Here is a 23,241-nt window from a genome sequence, read left to right as displayed (position 1 = left end):
GGGAACTAAGCAGGGAGCCTTCTCGGCAGTGGCACCTGCCCTGTGGAATGCCCTCTCATCAGATGTCAAGGAGATAAAGAGCTACACAAATTTTAGAAGGCATCTGAAGGCAGCTCTTTTATTGGGAAGATTTTAATTTTCGACGTTTTATTACCTTTTTATATATGTTGGAAGCTAGGGAAACCTAGCCAGATGGGTGGGGTATAAATAATAAAATTGTTGTTATCGCTATTGCTATTATAGCCAGCCCTTGTCATGTTTGCTGGTATTCAACATACATTTTTGCCTCCTCACTTGCCAGTCAAATTCCAAACTATAATTTAGGTTTGTGTTTCAAGCCGAGCAGAAAAAATACATATTGAGGCATCATAGTTAGCGTGAGATAACAGAGAGCTGGGAAATTCCTCAGACTGTTCCTTTTGCTGCTGTTCCCAGTAGTAATTGCAATAGAAAACATTGTATTTAAATCTGGCAACCTTGAAATGAATGTAAAGTTTTTTTCCCCTCCTCCATAAAATTTTATAACACTTGTCCAATTTTTTTCATGTCATGAAGGGAAAGGAAGTTTATAAATTTAGCTTGTGAGCTTGCAAATCAGAAATTAGGGCTCAGTATGGCATGTGCAGATGGTGCCATGGCTGTGTGGAAATAGAGCACAAGCTCTATGCAAGATGGTTTCTTTGTCCTCTAGCCCCATTCCCAATTCAAAATACCGTATTTTTTGCACCATAACACTCACTTTTTTCCTCCTAGAAAGTAAGGGGAAATGTCTGTGCATGTTATGAAGGGAATGCCTACGGGTGGAGGGGGGGGGATCTGCTGCAGTCGTGAGCAGAGGAGCCATGGTTACCCTTCCTTCCCTCCTCCGTGGCTCGCTTTGAAACAGCAAAGCGGGAGAAGAGCCGCTGAGTGGGGAGGAGAGAGGGACAGAGAGCCTGCTTCTTTAAAGGAGCAAAGCGGGAGAGGAGAGGAGCCGCTTACATGAGTGTAAGCGGCTCCTGTCTGGTTGGTTCCTTTAAAGCAAGCAGGCTCTCTGTCCCTCTCTCCTCCCCACTCAGCTCGCTACATAGCAGCAAAGTTTTTCAGCTCGCTAAGCCGGGGATGAGCGGGGAGGAGAAAAAAAGCAGAGCCTGCTTGCTTTAAAGGAGCACAGTGGGAGAGGAGAGGAGCCTTCTCCCCTTATACCCCTCTTCTGCATTATTAGCAGCATCCTTCTCCACCCACCCCACGCGTGTTCCTTGTCCCTTGAGTGCTTTTCCTTCCCTCCCCACTTAAAACGTGGTTACAAAGCACGGATCCACATGGATCCTCAGGATTTTTGCACTGGGTCACCCCAAATTCACCATCAGATCACGTCTGTGGCCACAGCATGAACCACAAAAATCATACATCCACTGTTTCGTTTAGAATATTTTTTTTCTTGTTTTCCTTCTCTAAAAACTACGTGCGTATTATGGTCGGGTGCGTGTTATAGAGCGAAAAATACGGTATTTATTATTGGGTAAGGAATTAGGGGCTGGCCAAAGAGCAGATGAGAAGGAAAGACTAGGGAGGATGAAACAGGTGACTTGACTGTTCACACAGAAAATGTGAGGTTATTCAACACTGCTCATGAGGCCGAAGGCCCATCTGGTCCAACATCCTCTTCTCACAGTGGCCAGCAAGATGTCCATAGGAGGCCCACAAACAGGAGATGGATGAGCACAGCAGCTCCCTCCCCACTTGTGACTTTCAGCATCTGATACTCAGATGGATTCTGCGTCCAACAGTCACTTAAAGAAAGACATCATGGCTACTAGTCATTTATAGCCTAATCCTCTATGAATTTATCTAATCCTCTTGTAAAGTTAGGGACAAGGGTGGCGCTGTGGGTTAAACCACAGAGCCTAGGACTTGCCGATCAGAAGGTCGGCGGTTCGAATCCCCGCGACGGGGTGAGCTCCCATTGCTCGGTCCCTGCTCCTGCCAACCTAGCAGTTCAAAAGCACGTCAAAGTGCAAATAGATAAATAGGTACCACTCTGGCGGGAAGGTAAACGGCGTTTCCGTGCGCTGCTCTGGTTCGCCAGAAGGAGCTTAGTCATGCTGGCCACATGACCCGGAAGCTATATGCCGGCTCCCTCGGCCAATAAAGTGAGATGAGCGGCACAACCCCAGAGTCGGTCACGACTGGACCTAATGGTCAGGGGTCCCCTTTACCTTTACCTTGTAAAGTTATCCAAGTTATTGGCTATTACTTCATCTCTGCATTTTTACTTCATGTTTTTAATTGTGTGCATGTTCTTTCTTTACTTTTTCAGCTTCTCTCATCTGATTTTTATGTGGTTTATTGTGATATTAAATGTGATACTGCTTATTTGTTATGTATTAAGGAGAATATAAAGGATATCTTCTATTCCTTGCCTTGTAGATTGACCCTGCCCTGGCTTCAAACATTGGATGTAACTGGACTTTGTTCTTCACTGACTCCATATCTTGAATTGAGCCAAGAAAGCCCTGGTCAACATCACTGAGTCCTGAGCTGGTGGTTTCAATGAGGACATCAGGACCTGAGAAGAGATGTCCTACTCCAGGTTTCCCTCAAGTCAGTAAGCCAAAAGGGAAGGGCACAAGCCACACGGGAGGGGTGTGGCCTGAGGAGAGGAATGAGGACCAGAAAGAGAGGATTTGAGGGCTACATTTGGTCTCTAAACCTGAGGTACTCTACTCTTGCCCTAAGTAGTATAAAGTCAATGCTTGCTCTACTGAGTAGGCCCATTGAAGTTAATGAAGCTAAAGTAGTCAGAACCATTAACTTCAAAGAGTCTACTGGATGTGGATACATCCCTGTCTGTCTCATGAGGGCTTCTGAATACCAGCAATTTTTCTCTTGTAGGACAACGTTGTGACAAGTCTACCGTTTCATGACACCCAGAGGCGAAACTAGGCTTTCTTTCACTCTGGTCCAAGACTCAGTTTGGCACCCCCATTCGTGTTTGTGTACATATCTGAGGAATGTTGGAGGGTATGGACGCTGCTTAAGGGGGAAATTGTGTGGCAGGTGCTGCCCTGGATGTTTCCACCTGCTCCTGGATCTGATGGGGTGCTTCAGAAGGGGGCAGCTCTTTACTGAAAGCAAGACAACCTGAGACACCACAATGGCAGTGGATGTAGTTTGAGCTTGCTTTCCCCCTTTCCCCTCCCAATCCTTTTTCCTTGTATGTTATGTCTTTTTAAAAAAGACCATATTGGCAAACATACCAAAATGGATGCAGGGCAGTTGAGCATCTCTTGGCCCTCAAGGAACAACTATTTGTTGGCGGAAAGGCTTCAGGGGAGATTGTGCAATGGCAATCATGCAGGTGTTGGGTCCCCACTTTGCAGCTGGACTGCATGGATCCAGGCCCCTGATGAAGGGTCCTAGGAAAGGAGCTTGGGGGTGTGTGGTTTGTTTGCCCCTCCCCCCTTCCCCAATTTGTCCTCTCTGGCCACCTGCCCCCCCCCCGCTTGCTATTCCAATTTTCCTTCCTTCAATATGAAGCAGTGGAAGGGGGGTTGTCAACTGTCACCCCTCCTTTGCTTTCTAAAACCTCCCATTTCCCGAGGGGCTTATTTAGCCTGCTTTGACCCATAGAGCTAGGGTTGCATCCTTGCATCCTGCCCTTAGGACTCAGTTAAGAAATTGCCCCCCTCCCCATTTATTGGGGGAGTTGCTGAAGGAGGATCAGAATTAAAAGTTAGGGTGAGTGGAGAGAAAGTATCCCCCTCCCTGCTCCCCTGTAGAGCAGCTCCCCTTCCTGCTGCCTTCAGGATTTGTGTTGCAGGATCCCAGTGCGGACATCTCCTTCCCAATGGGGGTGGGAGGCTTCACCTAAAGCCCACAGCAAAATGGCTGGCAGGCTAGGAGCGTCAATGGCACCCCCTGAAGGCTTCACCCAGGGCAAAAATACTGGCTAGCTCCCCCCTAGCTCCAGCTCTGTGACACCTTCACCTTAAAGATAATGAAATCCTTTCAAAAATTACATGAGAAACGTGTATTTTATGGTGGTGGCTGTTTTTGCTAACCCCCTCCCTGCTGCTTTCAACAATGCTAACTTTCTCCAGCTGTTTGTGAGGTTTTCTCATGTTGTTGGCTTTCTTCATTTAAGCTGTTCTTTTGTATCCTTGCATTGCAAGAAGCTTAATGATACTTGGAAAGCTTCCATGCAGAGTGTCAGAGATAGACGTTTTACATCCTGTGTCTCAACACACTAATGAAAATATCATTCAGATTCTTTGTGAACAGTATTTTAAATTAGTCATAAAGAACATGGCAGTGAGTGTTGAAAAGCGAGAACCCTTTGCAAAAAACCACAGATCGCTAATTGCTTTGCCTTCTCCATTATAGGTGAGAACTTCAGTGCTTGCATATATTTTACTAAATACTTCATCTCAATCCCTTCATTAGTATCTTGTGAAGATTTTGTTCATTCTTTTATTCCTCTCTTCATAAATTTACCAACAAAGGATGCTAACTAATACTTTGAAATATTATAGCTATTATTTCTCTCCCTCTGGTGAGGAGCTTTGCCTTTTCATTTTAGGATGGTGGAAATTAATACCTAAGGGTTTATTATAAGTTATCATGAGTCTCTCCTTAAAGTAGGAAACATTTGGAATGGCTTTATCTTCAGTCCTGATGAGGACAGGAAGAGAGTTGCAGGCTTGCATGATTTGCCTCAAATGCAGAAAATGACAGCACAGGTGCAGATCTTTACGCTTCACAAGTACAGTGGTACCTCGGGTTACATATGCTTCAGGTTACAGACTCCACTAACCCAGAAATAGTGCTTCAGGTTAAGAACTTTGCTTCAGGATGAGAACAGAAATCGTGCTCCGGCGGCACGGTGGCAGCAGGAGGCCCCATTAGCTAAAGTGGTGCTTCAGGTTAAGAACAGTTTCAGGTTAAGAATGGGCCTCCAGAACAAATTAAGTACTTAACCTGAGGTACCACTGTACTTGTTTTAAGTCTACGTACTTCGGAGAGGATGGTATACATCATCAAACTGGAAGTATCTAACAAGGTTGAAAATGTAGATGTAATGAAAGGAAAGAAACAAGCAGAGATATTAGAAAGCAACTAGTATAAGCTATGAGAAGGTAACAGGGAGAATAAACACATTATAAAATATAACAATTGCGTTCTTTCAATAGCCAGAGCAACTGGAATATTCTGAACATTTTGTTGTAGTTGGAGGAAGAATAGTGAGGGTGCGAATATGGGAATATGGCCCTTTAGTTCAGTATCACCAACACTGGCTGGCAGAAGCTCTCCAAGCTTTCAGTCTTTCCTAGTCCTACCCGGAGACCCCAGGGGTTGTGTCTGGGAACCTTTGCATGCAAAAGATGTGTTCTACAACTGGTCCTTCCTCAAATGGGAGTGGCTGCGGAAACAGCAGCAGCAGCAGCAGCAATAGCATCAACATTTCTTTTCTTTATCAAATTACAGCAAAATCACAACCACATTCCAAATTGAAGGAAGGCCTTTATTGCTTTGTGCAATATTTAGGGCTGGTGTCTCATCATACTGCTTGCATAGGTGCTTGTGGCACTCTATTTGTTGCACAGGAGCAGCTCAAAGATAAGAATTCACCTATTGTGCCTTTCTTCTATATGGCATCAACACACAGCCAAATTGGCAATGTTTCTGATGAAGTCCTTAAATGCTCCTCATATGATATGAGATTGGCTGTGATCTTGCCCAGTGGAGAAAGCAGATGGTAAAAAAAAAGTGGTGGTTTTCTCATGCTTTTAATAAACCTTCAATTGCTTTTCTTTTGCTCAGGCAGTTTGAAAAAGTTTGATTTTGTTGATGACCTTACCTCTTTCAGTGACTGAGATGGCAAAAATATTTCGCCCACAATGGGTTTGATAAGAGACACTATCAGCTTTTTCAAATATTTACAAATAGAATAAGTGCCATTGTTAGTGAAAGGGAAAAGAGGATGAAATAAAAAATTGAAGCTTTGCAAGATTAAGGGGCATTAAAAAAACCCTCAGACTGCTAACTAATCATTTATTCAGAAATTCAGTGGATATATATTGATAGTTAATTAGAACCAACATATCTAAGGGGAGATGAAAATCCATCCGAAATACAACATGCACAAAATACAAAACGTCTTGACCTCTGCTGCCACTGAATCAAATAACATGTTAATTACAAAAGGATGAACACCCCCTAGAGATAGTGGCAAACATAGACTGCTAATAGGATGTGATAACATCCAATACAATCAAGTAGCATTTTGGATGAGCACAGAATTATACATAAGGATGGGAGGATTATAGGGCAAGACATTTCTGAATAAAGTAAACAGAAAATCCCAGAATGCTGTTCGAGTTAAATTTGAGGCTATGAAAGATTCAGTTGTGGTGAATAAATGCACTAATAATAGAATAAATACACTAATATATTGACATCACTTTTAGTTTTGGGGCAGCGGCGGAGCGTATACCTGAAGGAGCATCTCCACCCCCATTGTTCTGCCTGGATACTGAGGTCCAGCTCCGAGGGCCTTCTGGCAGTTCCCTCGCTGCGAGAAGCAAAGTTACAGGGAGCTTCATCTGCCGTCTTCATTATACACCTTTAGGGACCAACAAAAACATTCCTCTTTAACCTAGCCTCTGGCTGCTTAACATCCAATGTCCTTTTAAAATGTGTTGGGGGTGGGTTGGTTGTTTTTGTTTTGATTATGTATTTTGGGGTTTTATGTTGTGATTTTATCTTGTGAACCGCCCTGAGACCTGCAGGTATAGGGTGGTATACAAATAATAATAATAACCAAATCCAAATGTTTCAAAAATGAAACACCATTGAACAAGCCATGACATTGAAGTTGTATGGTTTTGCGGGTAGAAGAGAGGGGCCATCGTTCAGTGGTGGAGCATGCTCCACGTGTACAAATCACACATTCAATCCTAACATCTCCAGTATTTGTGTTGGGAAAGAACTCTGCGTAAGCAGATAGCCTCTCTGCTCGCTGAAGCAGACCAGGGGTAGCCAACTGCTACGTTAAAACTCCCATCATTCCAATGCTGCTAAATGGCAATTTGTATCATCCCTCACTATTCACCATGTTAGCTGGAGCTTATAGACGTGCAACAACATCTGGAGGACAGCGCATTGGCTACACCCGGAGTAAGCAATACTGCTGAGTATTCAGACCCTTCCTCTGAATATATGTAGGAGAGGTAGGGTCACTGGCCCCAGCCACACCCTCCATGCATCTGTTGTCCCTGCTGCCTGATTGCTGCAAGTTCTGTGCTATATTACGGATGCCAGTCTATGTGGAGACACACTTTAGTATGCTCGGGAATATTCACAGAAGCCCACTTCAGAGCTTCTGCTGGGTACGTCTGTTGGGCATGGCCAGATTGCATATTCCGGCAGCACCACCTGGAGAGAAGATTGAACGGAGCTTGTTTGAGGCTGGTTCACATGCTTACACTTCACATGCTGCTTACTGAGGTCTGACTGACTCTTGCATTCCAAAATAGTATACTATTTTAAAAACAGAAACAAGGCAACTCATTTCAGAAATCAATAAAATTGTGTTTTATTACTTTTAAGTTGTTGTTATTATTATGGTGCCTATTGATTCCTGAACTTCAACATTCCATTTGGTGATAAAAAACAATTTGCTCTTTAGTTCAAAAACTAGAAATGGGCAGGAGATTGTATTGGTTTCACTTAAAGGTAAAGGTAAAGAAAATATTTAATGATTGTAGGGTTGCCATATTTCAAACAGTGAAAATCTGGCCAGAAAAGTTGTTGAGCTTTTTTGACACTGCCAACATGGGTTGCCATACGTCCAGATTTTCATGGACATTCAAGCAATTTTCCACCTGGACACTGCTTCTGACTGCAGTATTCTGGGTATGTCCAGGAAATTCCAGACGTATGGCAACCCTAATCTTGGTGACACCTGTTTCGCAGTGATAGGTTGCTTGCAATTAACAGTACGCATGCTGGTGAGGTCATTACAATGATTAAGGCAAAACCAAGTCATTTCCGTTCAATGACTATATCAATGAATCAAGTGCATTAATCTCACCATATGGAAAAGACCTACTTTCCGATGCTGTCAGTCAACTGAGCTAACAAAATTGTTTGATCCTTGAATTCCCTCCCCCTCCTCAGGACCGCCCTAGTACTTTCCAGAAGTCCTTATAACTCGTTGGCTAAAGAGATGTGTCAAGCTTTTATCGAACTGCATCACTGCAATTTATTCTTATTGGGGTCTTAAAATCTGGAATGAAACTCTTTTGCCTTGAGATAATAGTGGAATGAATTATATTTGTCTTTTATCATTTACCATACCTTTTAGCTGTGTGCTATTTTTGAGACACCGTGCTTTTCTCTTTTTTTGCATGATGCAGTATGATATCACGTAAATAAACTACTCAGTTAATTCTTTTCTTTACTCCCCCGTTCTTTCTTTCGATAGCTCAGAATAGTAAAGCACAGCACAAAATCTGAGGGAACAGTCATCTAGCCTCTTCTGTTAAAAGAACTCAGTTCCCAGTTCAAAATTTCAACATCATTTCCTGGGAAAGGAGTCAATATATCTTTCTCTTCATGGAGTCCATAAAACCTCCTCCTTCTCTGGCTCACCTGCTCGCAAACACTACATCCTAGGAATCCATGCAGGTTGTTAAATTCTTGCTTTTGTTGATTGAGCAGGCTTGGAAGAAAATGTGTTCACACACTAGCTCTATCCAGCTGTTATCCTTCATGTGATATTAATTGTTTAAGGAAGGTGTGAAGAAGAGAGCATGTTCTAAGTGCATAGAAATGTCTTGTGATTTATATTCTACACTCTACTGGGGAAAATGGGGCAGTGCCCCATTAACTGCAGTCTGCCCGCAGTCAGACCCCACCTGCCTCCCTTCTGTCTCACATCTAGCCCAGGGTGTGGCGCTGTCTGTCTGCTTCTGCGTCCTAAATCTCAGTTTTGCCTTTGTAGAATTCAGCAGGGAGGAGGATGGGAACAAAACTAGAATTAACTGGCTCTACCTGTCACCTTGTGTTTGGGCTCCCTCACTGGCGTAGCAAACCCTGCTGGCGCCTTGGGCAGAGTGTACCCCACCAGCACCCGATATCACCCAAGGTTGAGCTTTTTTCGGGTGCCCAAGCCAAGTACCCAGGAGGGACAGTGGCTCCAGCGCCCTGCAGCCCTCGTGGCACCTGGTGCGCCTCCCTCCTGCCCCTACCTTCCTACACTACTGGGCTCCCTGACTCCCAACCTAACAGTCCCAGTTGGCACCAGCCAGCAGAACCATGAACAATCTGGCGTGCAAATCTTGGGGGCAAGCCTATGCATTTAAGCAGGTTCCCTATTGTAAGACCTTCCTTTGTACTACCATTGTGCTGCCTTCCTTTTACACTGGACAGTGTTGTGGGGTGGGGAGCTGGCCGGGGACACAACATCTGAGGCAAGCTCCGTACACTTGGCCTCACTCTCTCTTCCTCTCATGTGGAGAGTACTACCTGAATAAGGGCTTTTCTTTGGTTCTGTCTCAAATGAACCCATAGACCGAATACAGTGGTGCCTCGCAAGACGAAAATAATTCATTCCGCGAGTCTCTTCGTCTTGCAGTTTTTTCGTCTTGCGAAGCAACCCTATTAGCGGCTTAGCGGATTAGCGCTATTAGCGGCTTAGTGGCTATTAGCGGCTTAGAAAAAGGGGGGAAGGGAAAAAACTCGCAAGACTCGCAAGACTCGCAGGACGTTTTCGTCTTGCAAAACAAGCCCATAGGGAAATTCGTCTTGCGAAGCACCTCGAAAAACGGAAAACCCTTTCATCTAGCGGGTTTTTCGTCTTGCGAGGCATTCGTCTTGCGGGGCACTACTGTAATAAATAAAACCGAGAATGCACTGTTGCACAATAGAAAAGTCCACAACTTGTTTCTCAAATTGCGTAGAAGGAAAACATTGTTCAGAATCCGCCCACAACATCCTTAAATTGGGATGATGAAAATTCTTTAAATTTGCGGTCATTGAATAATAGTTTTAACAGGGTCTCTCTTCAACTGGAAGGGTAAGCCCATGAATACCTTAATGCTACTAAAATACATTATGACCAGTTTGTCTGCTTAAAGTTGTGTAAAAATTTCATCACCAGAGGAAGGATTATTGATTTCAAGCCATCTTCATTAGATATAAGAAATACTGTACTATAGTGTTCAAAAGAAAACCCGCAATTATGTCACTGGTTGTGTTTATTCATAGAGGAAGGCGGCCTGCCTATTTCTTCAGCCAGACAACAAAGCACAGCTGCTATTATCCCACACAAATATTAGCATGGTTGATTTTTATTTTCTTGAATTAGCTGGAGGAATGTGTCTATTTAATAGCTGCCTTTTAAAAAAGGGTGATGGAAGAGGCAGAAACAAATTAGTTTAAAGGCTATACAAATCTATTCCTTTGAACTTCAGAAAAATCTAGAATCGAAATTTTCTGAGTTCTCTTCAGGACAAAGCTATCCTTACTAAATGAATGATGAACCGGCTTGAAATAATTCCTTCAGGCAGCAGATGCCATAAGGTGTGCCGTTTTCCGGTCTGCAGCTGCCATCTCTGTGTTGTCTTCTTATTTAAGGAAAGAGGATTAGAATTAAACTATTCTTTGAATTGATTCCAACATAATGCCCCCAGTCCTTCAAACTAGGTTACAGAATATTGGTAAAGTGCTGTTGACTCACACACAATGCATGTTGACCTAGGCAAATTAAGGTTTATGCAAACCACAATTTGCTTGGCTTGGAAGACAGAAGGAAGGAAGAAGGAAGGAAGGAAGGAGAGAGGGAGCTCATGACCAGAGGAGGAAGGGGAAGAACTCACAGCATATTTCTGGCCCTCCAAATTATGGTTTGGAATTACCTGTGAACCAAACCATGGTACTTCGCAAACATTTTGAAAAGTTTGAGAAGGAAGACCAGCACACAAGACTGCAATGCCATTGTAAGCAAGAAGTATTTTGCGTGTGACAGGCCTGTATCATTATTTCCTTAGCAACTTTGACCATTTAGAACATGGGAACAGAGACAGGGTGATATGTTTGTTAGAAGTAGGTGAAGTATATGCACAGAAAATATCTCACACCTTTAACTGTGAAGTGGAAATTGTCTTAACCACATGTAACTTAGAGTAAGCCCTATTGATTTCAAATTGATGTACTTCCAAGGAGGTATTCTTAGGGTCGCAGCCTTAGCCATATTTTATCTAAGTAAAAGGCAGTGTGAGGGAAAACTTTGTAAAAGCACTGCATACTACAAGCCCACTGCCAATGAAAATATGGCACAAAAGATCAAGAAAAGGTGGGAATGAACAAGCGAGGAAATGGAACCAGGTAACAAATAGTGGAGAAAACTTGAGGATGAGACAAAGCCACATGATTGTGCTGTGTTATTGTTTTTAGTTTTTGATTTTTTAAAAATCTTATACAGTGGTACGTTGGGTTAAGAACTTAATTTGTTCCGGAGGTCCGTTCTTAACCTGAAACTGTTCTTAACCTGAAGCACCACTTTAGCTAATGGGGCCTCCTGCGGCTGCCGTGCCGCCGGAGCACGATTTCTGTTCTCATCCTGAAGAAAAGTTCTTAACCCGAGGTACTATTTCTGGGTTAGCGGAGTCTGTAACCTGAAGCGTCTGTAACCTGAAGCATCTGTAACCCTAGGTACCACTGTATATATGTTTTATGTACAGATCTTTAAAAACTTACACCCTATGTTTTTCTTCCAAAAAGAAGATCAAAGCAGCTTATAATGAAAAGATATACCAAATCCACAAAACACATTCAATACTCACCAACACTGAGGAATTAAATCTAACAAGAATAAAAGTAGACGTGGACTGGCAAATTTAAGATTAAGAAAGAACTGTGTCACAGGGTGTAAAGATAATGTTCCATTGTTCTCTATTCTGAACCAGAAGCTGATTAAAGGCAAGAGAAAGCAAAGTCAACTGCCAGTATTTATGTCAACAAAGTAGACTCATGGACCAGTAAGTAGGACATGGCTAGGGAATCGAGGATTAAATACCCACAGTAACCGTAGATTTGCTGGGCCATCTTGAGTCCATTGCCGCTGGCTTCCTTTCAAGTATTGTAAAACTGTAATAAGAAGTGGGCCCAGGAAAGAAACATTGCTTGTGTTTGTTGGAGGGGGACCTTCAGAACTTCCCTTCCTCAGACAGGATGATTTCCCACAGTGGGAAAGCTTCCCCATATGACATGAGGTTTGAAAGCATGGATCAGACTGGCTGAGTTTCAACTTATCTACATTTTCTTTTTCTTTTTTCTTTTTTAAAAAATAATATTTATTAAAGTTTCAACCAGAAAAAGAAAATTACAAAAATAGTAAAAAGAAAACACAAAAAATACAAACATCAGAAAAAACAAAAACAATCTAAAACAAATCCATCTTTCTATGTCTTACAGTCCATTTACTTATTTTCATGACTTCCTCACACCTCCCTTTTTTGTATTCCAATTCAAATGGTTAGTTCAGCAAATCCTTACCCTCTTTATTTTCTCTTAGTTCTTTATCTTCACCTATTATAACTTCAAATTTTCATCTAGTATCAATCCATTTTTACATATTCCTTTTAACTTTAATTGCTAAGACCACTTCGTTTCATTCCAACATCATTTTAACATTCAATAATTTTACAGTGTTTCTGTAAGTAGTCTTTAAATTTCTTCCAATCTTCTTCCACCAACTCTTCTCCCTGGTCTCGGATTCTGCCAGTCATTTCCGCCAATTCCATATAGTCCATTACTTTCATCTGCCTCAACTTATCTACATTTTCAAAGGCTTCCTCCTCAAACCTTCCCCTCATCTGATCTGTATGTAAGCTTACATGCAGTCTGAATTTCCTAATATTGGGGGCTTGATTTGAACTGAGTTTCTTCACACACTGCAAATCTTGGGTTTCCTTCAAGTCTGCTGATACCTCATGTGTGCATGCGTTTGCGTGTGTGTGCATGCATGTGTGCATGCGTGTGTGTGGTGCCACTTAGCTACATCAGCTTCTGCACTCAGGCTCTGAACTTCGGAACAGAGGGAGTGATAGTTCTCTGCCTCACAGGGCTGTTGATAGAGACCACAAAGCACTTTGCATATTACAAGCTTTATAGAGACTTTAGATAATTATAAAATGGGTGGTGGATGTTTGCTGTCCTTAGGCCATATTAAAACAACATACAAGGGAGAGTAACACTGATTTCGACATGCAGGCATCCATGACCATTTGCACCTCTAGCCCAGAAGATGAGAAGCACAGATATTGGATAGCAAAATATGATGGGAATATAAGTATCTGTCAGAATTTGCAACCTTCTTGTCTCATGGATGAGTGGAGATGACAAGTAGCAATATTGAGTTGCCTCTTCCTCTTTCCCCCCTGTTGAAATCAAGAACAAACCATAATTTGTTTGATAGGTTATCTGTCAATTGCTGTACATTTCTCTGTGAGGCAATAACTGAACAGTAATTGGTCTAGCAGGATACTAGCATTTGATTTCCATGTCCCTCAACAACTATATGTTGTTGAAAATCTTATTCAAATGTAACAATTATTTTTCAAGTGCCTCAGCTTAATAGTACATTAAACACTACATTTTCAATAGTTGTTTGAGTGTGTGGGGGAAATAGATCTCTGCTTATTATATTAATATTATAGACTTTTGGACTCTAAAAACCAGTCCTATTGCCAAAGGCTAAGCCAGGCTTCCTCAACCTCAGCCCTCCAGATGTTTTCAGACTACAATTCCCATCATCCCTGACCACTGGTCCTGCTAGCTAGGGATCATGGGAGTTGTAGGCCAAAAACATCTGGAGGGCCGAGACTGAGGAAGCCTGGTCTCAGGCTAAGCTTTGCACTGGCTTTGTATTCTGTACAGTTCTTTTAAAGCTCTGTTTTGAAGTTTCTTGTCAGATGTTTCTGCTAGAACACTGGCCCAAAATGCTAATGCAATTTCTAAAATGCCATTTCCATTTCCTTACTCTGGACCAAACTAAAAGTTGTACTAAATGCATCATTCCAAGTGTTGTGGGTTTTGTACATACATACATAAACATTGTGTGAGCTAGGGGAGAATGGAGATTTGGAGGCTAAAGCATGCAGGGATGGGATTAAGTCTTTCTTCCCCCGCCACAGTACGGATCAATGTCTCCCCACACACTGAAGCTGCTATTTCCTGAGGGCGGTGGGGAGCTTCCACTGAGGCCATGAAGTACCACAAGTACCACAACTCAAATGAAAAGGGTCACATTTACACCATACTTCTAAAGCACTTTTATATCACTTTAACAGTCATGACTTCCCCCAAAGGATCCTGGGAACTGTAATTTGTTCTGAGAGTTTTTAGGAGTTCCCTCACAGAGCTACAATCACAGAACTACAATTTCCAGCACCTTTAACAAATTACAGTAGCAAATGTTGTTTATTGTGGCAAAAAGTGACAGCACTTTAGTGATGTGTTCCACATTCTATCTGTTTTGGCCTTGGTGAACATGTGCTCTGTAAACAGCCAGTTGTTAATTCTGATTTCAAACAGATATTTTGAATTATTTGTGATGCCAGTCAGCATCTAATGATCTCTTGCTTGACAGTAGTAAATTTATCTACAGTTATTTCTTTATATGTATTGTTAGATGAATGCTTGCAACAGGGTGAGCATCTACTGCTCTTTCACAACTTCTGCCAACCTAGTAGTTTGAAAGCACACCAGTGCAAGTAGATAAATAGGTACCACTGAGATGGGAAGATAAACGATGTTTCAGTGTGCTCTGGCACTTGTCACGGTGCCCCGTTGCACCAGAAGCGATTTTGTCATGCTGGCTACATGATCCGAAAAGCTGTCTGCGGGCAAACACCTTGGCCTGAAGTGAAATGAGAACCACACCCCATAGTTGCCTTTGACTGGACTTAACCGTACAGGGATATCCACCACAATCTTGCCAGCTAAGAGGCAGACCTTGCTCCTTGTTTTCAGAGAGTGGGTTAGAAAAAAGACTGTATGGCTGGGACCCACAGATGCAGCAGCACTCTTGAGGACTCTCCCTCATGCCCACAAAGCCTCTGAGATCTTCTATTGTCATCCTATGCAAAAATCAGGACGATCTACATCTTGGATTCATTTTTTCATCCTGTTGGAAAGCACAAGATTGGCCATTCCCCCTTCTCAGGTGGGCAGCAGTTCCAGACCTTCACCCCATCCGGCATCCCCAGCAGCAGAAGCCCACGTGTTGGCTGTTCATTCAGGGAATTCCCTGCCTGGTAGAAGTACCAAGGAGAATTTCCCAGCAGAAAGTCAAGATAAAATGGGCCACTCAGAGACCTCGCTGGAGGGGCAGTGCCTTGCTGCATGGCTGGACATTGGCTGCGGGCCATGCCCAGGCAGGTGGCAATGCACAAGAACAGTGATCTTTACTGAGTAGTCTATCAATACAAGCTTTGATTTGATTTGATTTGATTTGATTTGATTTGATTTGATTGAGTGGGGAATATGTGTTTTTATTCTACTGGATTCAATTTTTGCCCCAAGGAAAAGTAAAGACACTATGTGAGTATGAGTGTGTACACCTACTTTCTCTTTAACTGCCTAGGATGGGGAAAGAACCTAGGAAAGAGGATAAGAAGTAAGCAGAAGGCTCCCTCCATGGCACCCTCTCAAAATTCAAAATGTTCTATCGAGCCTCCAAAACATGGCAGCCCCTGATCTTTGGTGCCTCTATAATTTAAAATATTGTGCTCCCTAACCCAAGTTATAGCAAAGTTAAATCAATGTATTTGCAAGAGTGGTATTTGTATATGCCAGAATCTATTTTCAGATTGTTTCAGATATTGTGGTGATTCAGCATGAATAATGTTTTTTTCTACTGATTTCTCCATACCATCTATAAAAAAACCTATTCTTTTCTTTATTGACATTCCATCCTCTGTTTACCACTCATTTTTGTTCAGGCAGGAACATAACCCTGTCTCTAACACCTACAGTTGCCAGGATACTTGATGGATGTTAACTAATAAATTGTTTTGTATCTTCTCTGCTCACCATGAGTTCAAAATGTGGTGGGTCATGCATGTCCAACTTGTACTTGGACAATTAGTGTCTCTGACTGAATGGTTTGGCTTAAGTTCTGTGGGAAAACATATTGAAATTCGTAGAGTTACCAAAATATTCTGGGCAACCAACCACACAAAAAGCCTGGGAATACCTCCAACAGAGGCAGCTCTTAGCTCTGAGGTTGTCCAGTAAGCTGGAGAAAATGCATCTCATAAATGTAATGAAATACAAATTTTAAATACCAAGCAACCAATCTTTGGTCCATGGTGCTGATTGCCTTAATGTAAACAGAACATTATATGAAGAACTACCTTTAGTGACTTGGCTCTTACATAACTTATTGGAGCATATTTAACTATAGCTTAGGGATCTTGGAGAGTTCCATTGGAAATCGGAACGGAAATTGCTGAAGTTCACTTATTAGTTCCATGTCCAGAGTGGAAGTCAAGCCAATGAATAGGATTGGAATTCACTGTTGCTGTTGCTTTAAGTCTACAAATGATATGTAATAGATTATGTTCTCCTGCATTTGCACGATGCTTCCTTTACGTTGAAATGAATGGGACAGTGTAATATACATACATTGTTTAATTAATTACGTAAATTATGTAAGCTACATAATTTTACCACAGCAGACGATGAGAGGAATAACATTTTTTTTGGCAGAAGATAAGCTGCAGAGGAACAGAAACAGTGTTGCATGCAATCAGTACAGGTAGGAATGGCAAACAATACCTTCTTACATCTTTACTATGGCTTGGCTCCTAAGATGCTTTTCCCATTCACAGAAGGAGCAAATGCCCCCATCTGTAACCTCCCACACCATTCCTAAGGGGGGGTTGGGCAGAGGGCAGTGAAAGGCAACGGAGACATAGGAAAACCCCACAGCATCCCATGAACTCTGTTCCAGTCGCAGAAAAAAGTTAGTATCCACTAAACCATTCAGGTTTACTCCATATCTCAACATCTAGAAATGGGTGAGGCAACAACGAGGTCACCATGGTGAAGACACAGCAGTGGGAGCACTGGGTTGATTCTGCTAGTGGATATGAACCAACCTCATTGCCACATTGCAGCTCCACCTCCCAGTAAACAGCATCATGACTGACTAGAGCAGTGCCAGATTTACGTATAAGCTAAACCAGCTATAGCTTAGGGCCCCACTCTCTTGGGCCACCCCCCAAATAATTAAAGTAAAAAAAACCTGGATGTACATTTCCAAAATATAAGATAAACAAACAAATAAAATAAAACCAGTGTGATAAAATACATATTTTGTTATCTGCAAATGGCTTTAGATACCTATTAGATCTATAAATTACCATATAGTATATATTCAACGAAGACAGGAGTGCCTGGCGTGCTCTGGTCCATGGGGTCACGAAGAGTCGGACACGACTAAACGGCTAAACAACAACAACAACAACAATATATTCAACACAAAAAACAGCAGCAATTTGTTGTTGACAAAGGACAGCTGGACATATAAAGGGCCCCATTATCTTCAGTGGCTCAGGGCCTCATCAAACCTAAATCCGGCCCTGGACTAGAGTAGTGGTGGCCCACCATGTCATCTGCTACTGGCTGTTTTGCTGTTAGTGTGCTGCCAAAGTTTTCTGTTGCTGTTATGGGGAGCTGATTTGCATATTTTTAATGAATTGCATGTGATTACATGTGAATGCATCTATTATAATCCATTTTTGTTTGTGTTTTTAAATATGCAGTAAGGCACTTGCATACCTTTTTTGTGAAAAAAGCAATTAAAAATTTGTATCATCAACATCACACAGACCTTCCCACTCCGTGCTAGCTGGTCAAGAGTGGAGTTGGTAGTGACAGGGAAGTTGTGTGTTTGCCTGCACCCTCTAGTCACTGTATGTGTTCTTTGAACAGTTGACTAGGTCTTAGGTCTGAACAAAAAAGAATCTGTTTCACACTGATAATTATATGCAGCCTCTCAAACCAAGGACCTCTTTATTTTATTCTGTCATCATACTTCTTTTTGCTGTAAAATATGGCTGCTGTATCCAGTAGTTGAGCTTTTAGTATGATAAATTGCTAGGTTCTTAATAATACCTTTTCTTTCAACACAGAGAAATACAGTATTATTATTATTATCATCATCAGAGTATCTGCACTTCTGTTTGGTTTGGAACACAAGTATCTCTCACAAATGCAGGCGTATGAAAAACAACATTTTCATACAGCTCTAATCCAATTATTTTTCCACCACAGATGTATAACTGGTGAGTTTTATTCTGACAGCTCTTTGAAACGCATGTCAAATATTTCATTTCTCAACCAACACTATATGTGAGATACTATATCATATCCTTTTCAATGTGAGGTTACACAAATAGAATTATGGATGGCATATCTGCATACTTTAGCAATATTGAAAGGGAGAAAACAGGTTTTGTTATATTTGCCAAAAGCAAAGTTTTAAGTTTGGTGGCCATGGCACTGCTGAGTGAACAGGACATTAATCGACAATGAGCATGCAGTTTGCCCAAAATGTAATGGCCACAGAGTCTTATTTTATGCTGGATCACTTCAGATAACTACATTCCATTTGTCGCCACCTCTCAGTGATTGCAAAAACCAAATGCCTGCAGGGATCAGAATGATTGTCTGAGTTCATCCATATTAAAGTTGCTGGAAAAGATGCATCTTTCAGTCAGATAATTGTTGGAATCAGAAGTTAGAGTTCATACTTGATTTCATTGATGAGAACAAGAAGCTTAATTTTTCTAGTCATTGCCTTGACACAATTAGTTCAGCCATTGGGGCAATACTGGGGCAATTCTAAGCAAATTATTCCCCATGTGAAACTGATGTAGTAAAAGTCAAGATGTGTCAATGAGCATAGCCAGGATTTATTTTAGGGAGAGCAGGCTTTATGGTTTTTTTTGGGGGGGGGGGCAGGCAGAACTGATTTATCTGTGACACAATTGGTCAGTTAGTTCAGTATTTTTATTTATTTACTTGATTGGGGGGAACTTAGAAGTAAGTCTTATTGTGTTCCTTGGTGATTACTCTCATGTAAGAATGAGATGAATGTAAGAAAAGGATGGTTTTCTAGACACATGCTAATTAGCTGAGCAGGGCAGGGATGTTTGTGTTATTACCTACACCAGTGGTTCTCAAACTTTTTCCTCTGGGTCACACTTTCAGTTTGAAAAGTTTGCTTCTGTCACGATTTTTTAATTGATAAGTAATGCATTGGAAAACAAAAAAAGAACTCCTAGCGAAACTTGATTTATAACATATAACACAACTACTTTATTATATGATCATGGGACACCCAGTAAGTATAAAACAATTATTTTGATACTATACTACACTGAAATGTTTCTTTCTTTCATTATCCTTGAATCTTCCTGCCACACCTGCCATCCTGCTACACCCATTGAGAACCACTGACCTACACGTTCTTTGTGAATGTCCACTGTTAAACAACTCACTGTCACTGTCTGTACTTTCTGAATATTCTTTCCCTCTGACCTGTTTACAATCTCCCCACCCCTTTGCACGTGTGAAGAAGTGGACTCTAGTTGTTGTTGCTAATCTTTAAGGTGCCACAGTACTTTTTGTTGCTTTAGCTGCAACACAGGCTGACACAGCTATCCCTGACCTTCTCAGGAACTGGAAAAACAGTGCTACAGAAAGAGGCATAGTGTGGGTCCCTCCCATGTGATCCTGGGCTTGTAACATTACTATACATTACTTTACAAGCCTATTGCAGAAGCTGCAATGCTATCAAGGCAAGGAACCTGTGCCCCCACTCCCCCAGCTCTTGTTGGATTACACCTACAACCTCCATCATTCCTGGCCATTGCTCATGCCAACAGGCTGATGGGAGATGGAGTCCAACAGCCACAAGTTCCCCAGCCCTTACTTGCATGAACTATACAAGCTTTGTTCAAGTACGTCCTGGATCAATGCCCCAATGTCACCCATTCTTTACTTAAGTCACAGAGTTAATGGTGGGGTAGATCCAGGCTTGTCCAGACAATAGTCATGCTTACAGCAGACTCATTGTTTATACTGGCTCTGTTTCAAACCTGACTAAGTCTGGATCCAACCTATATTGCAAGGTGAGTGGTCTGTGGCCCTCCAGTTGTTGCTGGACTCCAGCTCCCATCAGCACAGTCAGCATGGCTAATGGTCGGGGATGGAGGGATGGCTTCCTCATCCATGTATGAAGGGAATGCACAGCCTCCTATTACCTGCTTTCAGTTGTGAGCTGTTAATTAAAGACCCCCACCAGACCTACTTTAGACTCACCCCCTCTTTAAACTGTCTCTTGCTTCCCTTTATACTACCTATGTTGTTGAGCCCAGTTCTGTAAAGGGGAACATGGATTATCAGTTCCCTCCTTTATCAAGTCCCCTCCATTTCTCTTATCTTAAGGATAACTGCTTCTTATTCTAAAAGCCTTGACATGAAAATGTGCTGCTATTTCACGATAGCTTTCCATATTATAGGCTCCCAAGGTGTATAAATATCTCGGGGCGAGTAGGGAAGTGCGTAATATAGACATTAATTAAATCAGTACAGACAGCAGAAACAATCTCTCTGTTATCATGCTGTAGTTGTGTGTGTGTGTGTGTGTGTGTGTGTGCTCGCGTGCGCGATATATATATATATATATAATCACATCACACAACACTGCACCTTCCATCTCCAGGCTGAAAGTTGCATTTCTCTGTAATGACAGGTTGAAAAGTACTCAGCTATTCTTTGAATCATTTGTAGAAACCAGCAGGATAAGACATTAACAAGCTTAAAAGGTATTACCTGTCTAGCCCTACCAGGAGGTTTATGCTGACTGTAGGGGTTTCACATATCTCTTGTACTTTCATGAGGGAATTAGTTAAAATTGCCATAGTGGAAAGTATTTGATTTAGATTAATCTCGCTTTCCCAAGCAGTGGAGACTCATTACTCTGATTGGCTGTTCTACCCAATACTGTCCTTAATGCTCCAACTATACACTCAAGGAAAAAGCCTTCAGTTCAAAGCTCTCACTGGATAAGTAAAATGGATCATCATTATCTTTGCAAGAAAGCCCCTTAAAAGCCTAGACAAATAAACTGAAGATAGATGGATGATAGATAGATATAGATAGATAGATGATAGATGATAGATAGATAGATAGATAGATAGATAGATAGATAGATAGATAGAGATAGATAGATAGATAGATAGATAGATAGATAGATAGATAGATAATAGATAATATGGAACATTCAGAATTAAGTCAAAGCTCACTCCTTTCTCATCACTGCATTTGTCCAGCGGGACAGTTGTTAATTGACCTTTTCTAATCTAAAAAGCAGCTTGTCCAACAGTCATTATCATGTGGAGTGCTTGTTCAGTATCACTGTTTGTACTGGGCAAACAGGAGAGGCGTGACCAGCAAATACTGGGGGTTTTAAGACAGCGATCTGTTTATGTATTTTTCTGCCTCAAAACATTCATATTTAGTACCACCAGATCAGGGCAGAACTACCCCAAATGAGCAGGCCTCTCTGTAATGTATGCATTACCAATTAAACAGCTGGCATGTGGCCCCTCAAAGAGAAACAGCTATGACCCAGGAGGCCAGCTCCTGGAGAACAGCTGGCTCAGAGGTGTGGCCTGCAGTTAGTTTCCATTCAGTGCAGACTCCCAAGCCTCCTCAAGAGTAAAGCTTAATTCACCTCAGCTCATAATGTGTTCATACATAAACAGCAGAACAGAAGACACCCTCCACAGAGGTTGGACCACTTAACCGTAATGTCATCACATGGTGCTTTCATACCCTCCAAGTGCCACGATTTGGCTGGGACACTCGCGGAAAAACATGAGCTATCACAGATGTGTCTCTAATGTTCTGAATTGTGTTTGACTCTACTAACTCTATGGTCACTTTTTATCTCTATGAGCTCCGTAGACCATAGAGACAAGTGAAACTGGCCTAGCATCTGTGGGATGAATGGAGTCCCTGGCACCTTCTCCCAAGTACCTCCTCCCTGTCTCAGGATACCTGCGCTTTGAGCCTAGTGGCTGCAAAACAACCCTCTTCCACCTCCAGCTGCTCAACAGCAAAGCACGCTCCATGTCCTTGCTTGCCTTGGGGAGTTCCTCTCCAAAAGCCACTGCAGCAGCGGCTGCTTGCGGCCAGGGTGTGTTAGTGGCTTGGATGAATTGAGGGAAGTCCCCCCCCCCCCACTGCTCTCTCCATCTACAATGTGTAGGGCACCTAGAAACAAACTCCTTCCCAATGGCACAAACTCTGCTTTCAATTGTCACAGAACACAAAGCTCTGGGACAAGTCGCTGTTATGGACTGTTTACCTTCTTTGTCCATTTATTTGCACTCAATTTCAATTAGCTGCTCACGTGAGCGCCTGGTTTCACTGCCGCCCACTTTCTACAGCTCGGCTTCCCTGTGCACCCACAGGCTTAGGAGGGAGCAGCAGTAGGGTTTACTTCCGAGTAAGTGCGCAGGGCTTCTGTGCGGGGCAAGCAGGGTCATTGTGGTGGTGATTATGTATGGGGGGGGGAGATCTGGCAAGAAACGTCCCCATTTCTTCTTGGGAAATGTTGGAGCATACAGTATGTGCTTTTCCTTGCTTCCTGTATCAGATGGTTGCTACTGATGGGAGCAGAAAAAGCACAATTCGAACCACCCTGAGACCTGTGGATATAGGGCGGTATATAAATTTAATAATAATAATAATAATAATAATAATAATAATAATAATACTTGGTAATGGTGTCCTAACATTGATATGTGGGCCTAGCCATTAAAGGAAAAGAGGGAGAGAACTTGCTGCCTTTTTTGTGGCAATTCTGTTTTGATGAGAACATCTTGTTCTTCCAGCACTCAGGTGTCCCAAGGCAATGTCCCAGGCTTGCTTGAAAGTCCAACATACACAACAGGTTAGCATGCTGTTTTTAACCCATGCATCCCTCCCCCCCTTTTGCAGGCATAGCATTTTCCTAAGATGGGACTGTCAGGCACTAACTCTTGCTTTCCCACTTAATCTTGCTATCATAGCAAATCTGTTCTTAAGCCATCAGCACAATGTGATGATGATGATGATGATGATTGACTTTAGGCTGATGTTAGAGTCTACATGTACAGTACTATTGGAACATAA

The 23,241-nt window shown here is 42.2% G+C and overlaps 1 long non-coding RNA gene across 1 annotated transcript in view; it reads left to right on the top strand.

Annotated features, from left to right (window-relative positions):
- LOC309352569 overlaps positions 1–6,634 on the top strand; it is a 36,214-nt gene extending 29,580 nt beyond the window's left edge. The window contains exons 2-3 of the long non-coding RNA XR_014161382.1: positions 2,410–2,583; positions 6,450–6,634. This is a non-coding gene — a long non-coding RNA (uncharacterized lncRNA). The remainder of the gene's footprint in view (positions 1–2,409; positions 2,584–6,449) is intronic.
- Positions 6,635–23,241: the final 16,607 nt, after the last annotated feature.

Source organism: Podarcis erhardii (genome assembly GCF_964252035.2).
Source record: "Podarcis erhardii genome assembly, chromosome: 11".
Classification (NCBI taxonomy): Eukaryota; Metazoa; Chordata; class Lepidosauria; order Squamata; family Lacertidae; genus Podarcis; species Podarcis erhardii.
Note: the sequence above shows the minus strand (reverse complement) of the source record. Positions and strands in the feature narration are given on the sequence as shown.